Source organism: Dendropsophus ebraccatus, chromosome 14 (genome assembly GCF_027789765.1).
Source record: "Dendropsophus ebraccatus isolate aDenEbr1 chromosome 14, aDenEbr1.pat, whole genome shotgun sequence".
NCBI classification, from domain to species: domain Eukaryota; kingdom Metazoa; phylum Chordata; class Amphibia; order Anura; family Hylidae; genus Dendropsophus; species Dendropsophus ebraccatus.
In genome coordinates this window covers 26,548,190-26,560,516 of record NC_091467.1, presented here as the reverse complement: position 1 = coordinate 26,560,516, position 12,327 = coordinate 26,548,190, and positions in this window count along the sequence as shown.

Here is a 12,327-nt window from a genome sequence, read left to right as displayed (position 1 = left end):
TAAACAATTATTCACAAAATACCACACTTTACAAAGTTATACAACTTTGTAATGTATGTTCTGTATGGGAATGGCCCCCTTCCCTGTGTTTCCACCCACCCACGCCACCCCCGGAAGTGTGATGCACTAAACTCACCACATCTCATGTCAACCCCCGTCCGCCATCTTGGGACAATGATCGGCCAAACCGCTCCATCAGTCCCTCATGCCAATCGCAGCTGAGCTGCTAATAACGCGGTAGAGGGGGGCTGGCAAGAGGGACGGATGGAGTGGTTTGGCCGGTCATTGTCCCAAGATGGCGGACGGGGGTTGACACGAGATGTGGACGAGTTTAGTGCATCACACTTCCGGGGGTGGCGTGGGTGGGTGGAAACACGGGGAAGGGGGCCATTCACATACATAACATACATTACAAAGTTGTATAACTTTGTAATGTGTGGTATTTTGTGAATAATTGTTTAGCGCCGCACTACCCCTTTAAGTGGGATTTAAAACTCATTTCCATTTAAGTAAATGGAGCTTAATTGCAAACCACACCTGAACTGGAGACGAGAGGAGAAAAAGTGGCCATGTTTTTGTAGCGCTGGATAACCCCATAAAGCCTCAATCTGTGGGGAAACCTGCCAGTAAGTGCTTAATCCCCCTGCAGTGCCACCATAGCAGGGCTTAACCCCTTCGGGACCGGGCTAATTTTCGTTTTTGAGTTTTCGTTTTTTCCTCCTTGTGCTTAAAAGGCCATAGCACTTGCATTTTTACACCGACAGACCCACATGAGCCCTTATTTTTTGCGTCACTAATTGTACTTTGCAATGACAGGCAAAATTTTTGCATAAAGTACACTGCGAAACCAGAAAAAAATTCAAAGTGTGGTGAAATTGAAAAAAAAAAAGCATTTCTTTTATTTGGGGGGAATGTGTTTTTACGCCATTCACCCTGGGGTAAAACTGACTTGTTATATATGTTCCTCAAGTCGTTACGATTACAATGATATGTAACATGTATAACTTTTCTTTTATCTGATGGCCGGTAAAAAATTCAAACCATTGTTAACAAATATACGTTCCTTAAAATCGCTCCATTCCCAGGCTTATAGCGCTTTTATCCTTTGGTCTATGGGGCTGTGCGAGGTGTCATTTTTTGCGCCATGATGTGTTCTTTCTATCTGTACCTTGATTGCGCATATACGACTTTTTGATCGCTTTTTATTACATTTTTTCTGGATTTGATGCAACCAAAAATGCGCAATTTTGCACTTTAGGATTTTTTTGCGCTTACGCCACTTACCGTACGAGATCAGGAATGTGATTAATTAATAGTTTGGGCGATTACGCACGCGGCGATAGCAAACATGTTTATTTATTTGTTTACTTTTATTTATAACCTGGGAAAAGGGGGGTGATTCAGACTTTTATTAGGGGAGGGGGCTTTTTACTATTAACAACACTTTTTTTTTTTTTACACATATACTAGAAGCCCCCCTGGGGGATTTCTAGTATATACACTGTGATCTCTCATTGAGATCTTTGCTGTATACTTATACAGCAAAGATCAATGAGATCGGCGCTCGTTTGCTTTCGGCTGCTGCAGCTGAATACAAACGAGTGCCGAGTCGGGGACGGCGCCATCTTGGACGAGTCCCCGGCCGGCTTCAGACAGGAGCGATCTCCGCCACTAGACACCAGGGAAGTGCAGTATCCGGTAATCGGATGCAGCTGATTACTGTATTAGCGGGCACGGCGATCGGACCGCACCCGCTAATACCGGCACCCGGGACCGCCACGCGGCCCAGCTCTGAACGCCCGCACCCGCGCGAGGACGTACAGTTACATCCTCGTGCGGGAAAGGGTTAAAGGGGAACTTCAACAGTTTTTCTTTTTTAAAGTGTCACTTTCATTTTTTTCTTTTTTTTTCAGAAATCAATAGTCCAGGCGATTTTAAGAAACTTTGTAATTGGGTTTATTAGACAAATATGCCATTATCTGCATTCAAAAAGACTTTCTCAAGGTCCCCCCCCCCCTCTCTCTTATTCACTGCTCGTCATCAGGAAATCTTGACTCTTACATCATTCGGGTCCTGTGTATGCTATGGAGGGGGAGGGGGGAGGAGGAAGGAGGGAGATTAGTCGGCAGCATTAGTCGGAGATCTCCCTTCACCCCTACCCTCTCCATAGAGAACATTGAAGACGGGGGAGATTAGTCGGCAGCAGAGAACAAAGGATTACACAGCGGGAACTGTGTGGAAGCAGATATTCAGAGGTCAGAGAGGTGAGTGCTGACTGTCAGAGGAGATAGCCCTGTGATGTAGCTGTAAGTTAACTCTTTGTTGTCCTGTTTTGGTGCCTCATCTCCCTCCACCCCTCCCCTCTTCATAGAAAACCATGAAGACGGGGGAGAGCTTCAAACTGCTTTTTCATAAGAATGCATTTTTCAGCTAATAAACTCAATTACAAAGTTTCTTAAAATCGACCTGTACTATTGATTTCTGCAAAAAAAATAAATAAATTAAACAACAGTGACACTTTCAATCAACTGATGTCAGAAAGTTATATAGATTTGAAATTTACTTTTTATTTCAAAATCCCCAGTCCCAGTACTTATCAGCTGCTGTATGTCCTGCAGGACATGGTATATTCTTTCCAGTCTGACACAGTGCTCTCTGCTGCTTCCTGTCTGTTCTCCATGGGAACTGTCCAGACTAGTAGCAAATCCCCATAGAAAACCTCTCCTGCTCTGGACAGTTGTTGTCACAGACAGAGGTGGCAGCAGAGAGCAATGTGTCAGATTGCAAAGAAAACATCACTTCCTGCAGGACATACAGCAGCTGATAAGTACTGGAAGACTTGAGATTTTAAACAGAGGTAATTTACAAATCTATATATATTTGTGGCACCAGTTAATTTGAAAGAATTTTTTCCCCCACCAGAGTACCCCTTTAAGTGTTTTAAAGTGAGTTGCTTCACTTGTTGTGTAATTGTTGTTGTGTTTAGGGTTATTCTGAATGGGTGCATCTCTTGCTGTAGATCAGTGTGGATCCTTTTAGGATCTCTTTGCCATGTTCTCATTCCTGAACAATGCCTGCAGTGTGGCCGGGGCATTATCCTGCTGAGAGTGGGCACTGCCATGAAGGAGGGGGGCAGTAACTTCCACATGATGCTGAGAGCACTGCCCACTATGCCCCTGCCATCTTGTCTTCTTCCCATAGTGCATCCTGGTCCCACCTCTTCTTCAGGAACCCAGCCACCCATGTGATGTAAAATAAAACGCAATTGCTGAGCCCTCCTTCCTCCATTACTCTATGGCGGTTTCTGCAGACATCTGCATGGTTGATGCAGCTAGGCAGCCCTATACACATTAAGCTGCAGCACATCAGCTACAAGAACTGACTGATCCCTATATACACACACTAATGGCATCCTCTACAGCAGGCGTAGGGAACCTCTATCCCTACAACGGTTGTACATCTACAACTCCAGGCATGATGGGAGTTGTAGTTGTGCACCAGCTGGAGGGATAAAGGTCCCCCACCCCCGCTGTAAAGGATGGCAGAGAAAATTTCCATAGACAATGTCATATAGTATTAGTTACTTCATCAGTACAGTGCAGTTATCTGATTGGCTGGCAGCCGTAGTGTACTGCGGAGGATTATTGATCACTAGAGGTTATATATATATATATATATATATATATATATATTCTCTGGTGACCGCTGCTCAGCTGCAAATGGCTATTGTGGGATGTGCTGTATGCAGTTCTATATCTATCTCCTATCTTTTTATCTATTTCCTATCATCTATCTATCTCCTATCTATCTATCTATTTCCTATCATCTATCTATCTCCTATCTATCTATCTATCTATCTATCTATCTATCTCCTATCTATCTATCTATCTATCTATCTATCTATCTATCTCCTATCTATCTATCTATCTATCTATCTATCTATCTATCTATCTCCTATCTATCTATCTCCTATTTATTTATCTATCTGTCTATCTGCTATCTATCTCCTATCTATCTATCTATCTATCTATCTCCTATCTATCTCCTATCTATCTATCTATCTATCTCCTATCTATCTATCCATCTCCTATCTATCTATCTATCTCCTATCTATCTATCTATCTATCTATCTATCCATCTATCCATCTCCTATCTATCTATCTATCTATCTATCTATCTATCTCCTATCTATCTATCTCCTATCTATCTATCTATCTATCTATCTCCTATCTATCTATCCATCTCCTATCTATCTATCTATCTATCTATCTATCTATCTATCTATCTATCTATCCATCTATCCATCTCCTATCTATCTATCTATCGTATCTATCTATCTATCTATCTATCCATCTATCCATCTCCTATCTATCTATCTATCTATCTATCTATCCATCTCCTATCTATCTATCTATCTCCTATCTATCTATCTATCTATCCATCTCCTATCTATCTATCTATCTATCTATCTATCTATCTCCTATCTATCTATCTATCTCCTATCTATCTATCTATCTATCTATCCATCTCCTATCTATCTATCTATCTATCTATCTATCTATCTATCTATCCATCTATCCATCTCCTATCTATCTATCTATCTATCTATCTCCTATCTATCTATCTATCTATCCATCTCCTATCTATCTATCTATCTATCCATCCATCTATCCATCTCCTATCTATCTATCTATCTATCTATCTCCTATCTATCTATCTATCTATCCATCTCCTATCTATCTATCTATCTATCTATCTCCTATCTATCTATCTATCTATCTATCTCCTATCTATCTATCTATCTATCTATCTATCTATCCATCTCCTATCTATCTATCTATCTATCTATCTATCTCCTATCTATCTATCTATCTATCTATCTCCCATCTATCTATCTATCTCCTATCTATCTATCTATCTATCTATCCATCTCCTATCTATCTATCTATCTATCTATCTATCTATCTATCTATCTATCTATCATCTATCTATCTATCTATCTATCTATCTATCTATCTCCTATCTATCTATCATCTATCTATCTATCCATCTATCTATCTATCTATCTATCTATCTATCTATCTATCTATCTATCCATCTCCTATCTATCTATCTCCTATCCACCCATCATCTATCTACAATGTATATATTCTGTCCCTCCCCCTGGGATTCTCCGCCTGAGTAAAGGACCATTGAAGGCGATGCAGCAGGTTTGGTCTATTATCCCGTACGCTCTGGGATGCAGATAATCCATCATATAAAATGACGGCTGTTACACTGCTCTAAAACAGCCGAGTGTCTGTGTATGTGTGACTCCTCAGGGAGGGGCTCTATAACCATATTAGTCTGTGACCTGCACTGTAAGGACACCACAACACAAAGCATGCTGGGAGTTGAAGTCCCTCCCCCTCAGCTTCCTTTTAGTACAATACATTTAGAATGCCCCATGACAGCATGTAGATGTATGTGCTCCGGCTGTTGCAGAACTACAACTCCCAGCAGGCCCTGACAACCTAAGGCCAATATAAATCCAAAGCATAAACTACTGTAATGTCTATTCTAATAATAACATGCATTACAATGTTATATTGCAAAGTTCTATCATTTTATAAAATAAATGTAAACAAAAATAATTCTGTTTCACTGGAATATCCCTTTAAATTTTTAAAGTGGTATGTTTTGTTTTTCACTGAGCTGGGTGGGGGCTTGTTTTTTTTTTGGAAACACTTGGGAGGTGGATCAACAAATGTATACTGGTACATCAAAGGCAGTACTGTGGGGGGTCTTCAGGAGGACCCCGGTAACCCATCAGTACATAGTAAACATGTGTGATGACGGGCTATAGCATTTGACTCAAATATGAGTGCTCCCTTTAGGGCTAGTTCACACGGAGTAAAATTGGCGGAATTCCTCAGGGGAACTCTCTCCGCCGCAGAATCCCTCCAGCCTCCGTGTCATACTGGCAGTCTATGGGAGGGCTCATGCGCCTCCTCTCTCTGTGCGGAAGAATTGACATGTCAACTCTTCCAAGCAGAGAGAGAAGGCGCGTAAGCCTGACACGGAGGCTGGCGGGATTCTGCGGCGAGAGTTCTGCCGTGGAATTCCGACAGTTTTACTCTGTGTGAACTGGCCCTTAGAATGTTTTTCTAAGGTTAGTTGGGGGAAAGTTCTGGGGCAACATGCTCTTTCAGTGAGTATTAGATGCTCGGAACAGGGGCGTAGCTAGGATTCATGGGGCCCCATAGCAAAAAAACTGCATTGGGGCCCCTCTCCCCTACACACAACACAAAGCACTATATATATATATATATATATATATATATATATATATATATATATATATATACTCAGTGATGTGGCCAAAAAATAAAATTTCATGTGGCCAGATGCAGAATCCTGCCTGCAGCTACAAAAGTGACTGGCAGAGCATGGAGCCAATGGCTGCTTGCTCTGTCAGTCCTCTATATTTTACTATGAGGGCCTATTAGGAGCCCTTATAGGTAAATACATAAGTGTAGGAGCTTACACACAGCAGTACATAAGGGTTAAGTGGCACAAACTTCACTTACATGCTGCAACACAAAAAGGGGTTAATAAGCAGAAGACAAGGAGATCTCTGCTTTACTGCTTGTGCACTGATAACCCCTGACCTCTGCACAAGCTCTGAAAACAGAGGTCAGGGTTATCAGAGCAGTGAAGCAGATATCTCCTTGTCTTCTGCTTATTAACCCTTTTTTGTGTTGCAGCATGTAAGTGAACATTGGGTCACTTGCACACTGCAGTACATAAGGGGTAAAGCAGAAGGACACAGGAGGCTCTTATCTTCCCTGTGCATCCCGGGCCCCCCTGTGGCACTGGCCCCATAGCGGCTGCCTGGCCTGCATCTATGGTAGCTTTACCACTGGCTTGGAACAAACTCCCAGCAGATGTGCTAAATCCACATTAAGGCCTTCACACAACCGTAAGTGCGGATCCTTAGTTGGCATTATTTCTTTTGTGATACGGTAAAACACATCGGGAATCCACAAAAAAAATAGTCTGCGTAAAAGGGCTATCCAGCAGGGGGAAAAAACAACATTTCTTTCAAATCAACTGGTGTCAGAAAGTAAGACAGATTTGTCATTTACTTCTATTTAAACATCTAAGGTCTTCCAGTACTTATCAGCTGCTATATGTCCTGCAGGAAGTGGTGTATTCTTTCCAGTTTGACACAATGATCTTTGCTGCCACCTCTGCCCATGTCAGGTACTGTCCAAAAGAGTAGAAAATCTCTATAGAAAACCTCTCCTAGGTCCTCAATTACTAATCAGCTGTTCAATTACCCCATTACACAGTGAACAGGTCTGGAAGCAGTTGACTCCCTTCACCAACTAGTGGTGGTGACCTTTAACTGCGGCTTATTTCCCATTCAAGTAAATGGCAACTGAGCTGCAGTAACCAGGCCTGGCCACTAGGTCTGACTGCTCCAGTCATTTTCTATGGACGTCGGACTCATCTCTGGTAATTAGCATAACGCTTGCACAGGGCTTCCAACGGCGATTCCTCGGCAGTGGGACCAGGTGCAGGATCGGGACTCCATGAAAGGGGTAAGTATATAGGGCTCCACCGGGGGGTTGGGCGGGCTAAGCCCCAGCAGCTGGGGTGAAGGGGTTATCCAGGAATAGAAAAAATACAGGTACTTTCTTGCAAAAAAACATTGCCATCCCTTTCCTCAGGTTGTTTGTGGTATTACAATTCAGCTCTATTCGCTTCAAGGGGAATGAGCTGCAAAACCACCAAGTAGAGAAAAGAGTGGCTCTGTTTCTGGATCAGGGGCACAGGGGCACATTCTGGATTCCACGGGACAGTCCCGTTTTCGGGGTGCTGTCCCGCATTATATGTGGCCCACCAAAAAAACAATAAACCAGTAACTGACCTGTCCGTCGGTCCCAGCAGCTCCTCTCCCGGCAGAGCGCGCACTCCCGTCATCCTCCGGGTCGGGCAGCGGGATATACAGACACTGACTGCGCTGGAAGTGACCTGCAGCCTCTGTCATGAATCACTTCCGGCACAGTCAGTGTCTGTATACCCCGCTGCCCGCCCCGGAGGATGACGGGAGTGCGCGCTCTGCCGGGAGAGGAGCTGCTGGGACTGGCGGACAGATGAGTTACTGGTTTATTGTTTTTCTGGTCGGGCCACACAAATGAGGGGATTGGCTACTATGTGGGGCGCTATATGGGGGATTGGCTACTATGTGGGGCGCTATATGGGGAATTGGCTACTATGTGGGGCACTATATGGGGGGATTGGATACTATGTGGGGCACTATATGGGGGGATCGGCTACTTTGTAGGGCATATATGGGGGCATTGGCTACTATGTGGGCACTATATGGGGCATTGGCTACTATGTGGGGCGCTATATGGGGGATTGGCTACTATGTGGGGCATATATGGGGGCATTGGCTACTATGTGGGCACTATATGGGGCATTGGCTACTATGTGGGGCGCTATATGGGGCATTGGCTACTATGTAGGGCGCTATATGGGGGATTGGCTACTATGTGGGGCATATATGGGAGCATTGGCTACTATGTGGGCACTATATGGGACATTAGCTAATATGTGGGGCACTCTATGGGGCATTGGCTACTATGTGGGGCACTGTATGGGGATTGGCTCCTATGTGGGGCACTATATGGGGGCATTGCCTACTATGTGGGGCACTATATGGGGGCATTGGCTACTATGTGGGCCACTATATGGGGGCATTGGCTACTATGTGGGGCACTATATGGGGGATTGGCTACTATGTGAGCACTATATGGGGCATTGGCTACTATGTGGGGCACTATATGGGGATTGGCTACTATGTGGGGCACTATATGGGGGCATTGGATACTATGTGGGGCACTATACGGGGGGATTGGCTATTATGTGGGGCACTATATGGGGGTTTGAATACTATGTGGGGCACTATATGGGGGATTGGATACTATGTGTGGCACTATATAGGGGGATTGGATACTATGTGGGCACTATATGGGGCATTGGCTACTATGTGGGGCACTCTATGGGGGATTGGCTACTATGTGGGGCACTATATAGGGGGATTGGATACTATGTGTGGCACTATATAGGGGGATTGGATACTATGTGGGCACTATTGGGGGGATTGGATACTATGTGGGGCACTATAATGGGGGATTGGATACTATATAGGGCATTTTTGGGGGGATTGGATACTATATCGGGCACTATTCAGTCAGCAGCATGTGGTGACTGTAGGGGAGTTGCTATGGGGGCGTGGCTATGGAGGGTCACTATGGGGGCGTGGCTATGGGGACCGCGGCGCACATGTCCCTCTTTGCTCTTTGCAAAAGTTGGGAGGTATGTATGTGCCGTTCAAGCTGCTTTCCCCAGGCAGCCCCAGAACATGCTTACGTATAGCAGAATATGCAGAAAAGTGCACTGGGGTTGTTCCTCTGCCTTTCTTAGTACTCATTTGTATATTTATTTAGGGACAAAAACGGCGCCACCTAAAGAAATAAGAACAGCGATGCCGGAATGAGCAGCTAGGCAGCTACGGAGAGGTTCCTATGAAAAACCTGCTGACAGTTTTGCAGGAATTTGCACATTCAGACGAAGTCAAACGCCCCCTGGTGGCTGAAAAGATGAATTTTGCACAGAATGTTTTATTTTTTTTTTTGTTATTGTTGATTTTCTTCCTGAATACAAAATAAGGAAAATTTCTATACAGTTTTAGAAATTTCTTACCATTTAGCAGCTACCCAGAGAAAGATACTTCATCAGATAGACCTCCTGCTCTCTCAATAAGGAAAGCTTGGATTGTAGACAGGCGGGATAGACTCCTTGGGGGACAACTCATTCATACTGTATGGAAAGACAGTGGTTGACATCCACCAGCGTGTGGTGTATTGTGGTGTGGTGTGCTCACCACCCCGATCACTACTCTTCCTACTCTGGCCTCTCTCCTGGATCCTCCTCCATGGCTCCTGCTACATGTTAAAGGGGCCAATCTGACTGTAACACGTCTCAGTATAAGCCTTCAAAGGCAGAAATGAACAGGACAAAAGTAAAAGAATTATTATTTTTTGAATAAGCCAAACTCAATTGAATGTGTGAACATAGCTTCAGACTGTTCGTTCTAAGTTTATACCCACTATTAGTTGGCATAAAGGGGCTATCCAGTGAAAACAGCACTACCCCAGTCCTTAGGTTGTTTGTGGTATTACAATTCAGCTTCATTCACTTTAATAGGACTGAGCTGTAAAACGCACACCCAAACTGAGGACAAATGTGGTGCTGCTTCTAGAAGAATAGGACCGTTCCGACCAGTAGTGGATAACAATAGGTCCTTTTCGGACGGTCTGGGGGGCCCATGGCCACCCAAAAAGACTTATACTTTCAGTGGTGTATTGTCTCCTGGCTACACTTCTGCCATGACTTTTTTACCGCAATTTTGCACAAAAATGGGCATCATGACATTATCTATCCTGTACTATGGACACTTTGCTAGTGCTGTTATAGTGGGGTAGGGAGCCCAGGCTTGGCGAACAGCCCGGGGCCTATGGTAAAGTTAATCCTCCCCTGGTTCCGACCTGCCGAAAAATCATCAGCCACACGTCTTCCAAAGTAACAGAGGGGATGTGCGGCTGACGGTTCATTGCAGGAAAGGGCCACAGAACTGAGTGAGCCCTATGAAAGTTCTGAATATGAATGCTTATTACTAAGGTCGCAGCTCATTTATAGACAGACAGGTCAGGGATTGGTGAGTTGCATCTCATTCTTGGTGTATTCTTTCCTGTCTGACACAGTGCTCTCTGCTGCCACCTCTGTCCATGTCAGGAACTGTCCAGAGCAGTAGCAAATCCCTATAGAAAACCTCTACTGCTCTCCATACTGGAAAGAATACACCACTTCCTGCAGGACATTCATCAGTACTGGAAGACTTGATATTTTTTAATAGTAAAGTAAATTATATATCGCTGGTACTTTCTTGCACCAGTTGATTTGAAAGAATTTTTGGGGGGTGAAAGCCGTATTACACTGCACGATTTTCCAGGGGAAGCGGGCTCCTACCTATTAGGTCAGCGCTCACTTCCCCCTTGTTCCCTGCTCGCTATTACACACATAGACAGCAAGCGGGGAGCAGTGAGTAACTGCCCATTAAAGGGGTTATCCAGCGCTACAAAAACATGGCCGCTTTTGCCCCGCTCTTGTCTCCAGGTCAGGTGTGGTTTGCAATTAAGCTTCATTTAAGGCCCTATTCCACGGAACGATTATCGTTCATAAACTCGCTCAAACGACCGCTGGTCAACGATATTCGCTTCATGGAAGAGGTGTAAACGAGCGAACGACAAAGGCAAGATCGTTATATTGTCGTTCAAAATTGTTTTTCAGCATGTCGAATGACCACGATCAGCCGACATGATCATTCCCCTTGAAGGAGCGTTTACACAGAGAGATTTATCTGACAGATTTTAGAAGCCAAAGCCAGGAATGGATTTGAAAAGAGGATAGATCCCAGTCTTTCCTTTATGACCTGATCCGTGTTTATAGTCTGTTCCTGGCTTTGGCTTCAAAGATCTGTCAGATAAATCTGTCTGTGTTAACGCACCATAAGCATGCGTTATTGCACTTTACAATGGTGGTCTCTCTACAGGTTATGTATACCTATATGCAACCCAGGTCACATGTTACGCAGCAAATGTTACTTACATCTTATGGCTATGTTCACACGGCGTATGAGACCAGCCGTTCTGTGACCCGGCCGGGTCACAGAACGGCCGGTCTTTGAAAAGATGATCTTTCCGGCCGCAGTGTTCTGATGCGGGTGCATCCATCCGCACCCGCATCAGAACTCTCACAGCACACAATGAAGCAAGTGGCCAGAGCCGCTCGCTTCTTTGTGTAAACTGACAGGGTTTCTACAGCCACAATTCACTGAATACTCTTGTATACTCTTAGTATATGCTCCGGCCGGGATCCCATAAAAGAATAGGCAGTGTTCCACATTGTACTTTTACGCTGTGCACATAGCCTATAAAAGTAAATAGCCTCCTTTTTTCAATTTTAAAACAGTAACAAGGCTAGAAAAGTTGGCACTAGCAAGCCTAAGGTAGCACGCTATATTGAGAGATTGCTGAGAATATGGCACTGGTTAGGCACATTTAAAGGGGTACTCTGGCGAAAATCTTTTTCCTTCAAATCAATTGGCTTCAGAAAGTTATAGCTTTGTAATTTACTTCTAATTAGAAATCTCAAGTCTCCCCATACTTGTCAGCTGCTGTATGTCCCGCAGGAAGTGGTGTATTTTTTTTTTCC